The sequence below is a fragment of the Theobroma cacao genome, chromosome 7 (assembly GCF_000208745.1).
Source record: "Theobroma cacao cultivar B97-61/B2 chromosome 7, Criollo_cocoa_genome_V2, whole genome shotgun sequence".
In the NCBI taxonomy this organism is placed as follows: Eukaryota; Viridiplantae; Streptophyta; class Magnoliopsida; order Malvales; family Malvaceae; genus Theobroma; species Theobroma cacao.
In genome coordinates, this window is record NC_030856.1 from 5,372,460 (window position 1) to 5,373,491 (window position 1,032).

Below are 1,032 nucleotides of genomic sequence, written 5' to 3' on the forward strand. Positions count from 1 at the left end.
TAAGTTAGGTTTTAGTTTTTTTTAATTATATCTAATTGATTTTAGGGTTTTCTTGAATCAAATTGAACTGGTTGTAGGTTGCTTTGAGTAGGATTGAATTGGTTTTAAGTTGCCTTAAATAAAATTAAATCAGTTTTAACATTCTTTGAATTGGATTGAATTGATTTTAAGATCTCCTAAAGGGTTTTTTAAATTGAATTAAATTGGTTTTAAGGTTTTATGAATTAAATTGAATTGGTTTTAGAGTTTTGTGAATTGGATTGAATTGGTTTAAGGGTTTTTGTGAATTAGAATGAATCAATTTTGAAGGTTTTGTGAATCAAATGGAATTAGTTTTTAGGTTTTTGTGAATTGGACCAAATCGGTTTAAGGGTTTTGTTATTTGAATTGAACCAATGTGAGGGTTTCATGAATTGAATCGATTTTAGGATTTTGTGAACTAAATCAAATCAATTTGAGGGTTTTATAAATAGGATCAAATCGGTTTGATGGTTTTATGAACCAAATCGAATTGGTTTGAAGGTTTTGTGAATCAAATTGAATCGATCTGAGGGTTTTATGAATCAAATCGAATCATATTAAGGTTTTTGTGAATTGAGCTAAATTGGTTTAAGGTTTCATGAATTAAATCAAATCGATTTTAAAATTTTGTAAAACTGAATCGAACAATTAATTTTGAGATTTTCTTGAACCAGATCAAATTGATTTAATACGAATCGATTTTAAAATTTATTGAACCATTTGCATTTCACCGAATCAATTTAAAAGTTCTTTGGATCAGTTTTACAACTTTGACAAGTAACTCGACCCTTAGACGTGTTCACTTCTATTTTTAACCATAAGATATATAATGAGTATTCCTTTTTTAAGAAAAAATAGTTTAAATTTATAGACTCACTAAAAAAGGGGAAAAAAGAAACTAATCTTGGTCCAAGTAAATGCAAAAGCCAACCCAAGTTAGAAACTAAAACTTAATTTAGCCCAAATTGGTAGCCATAAATCAAGTGGGCTCTAAGCCTAAAACCCAAACCA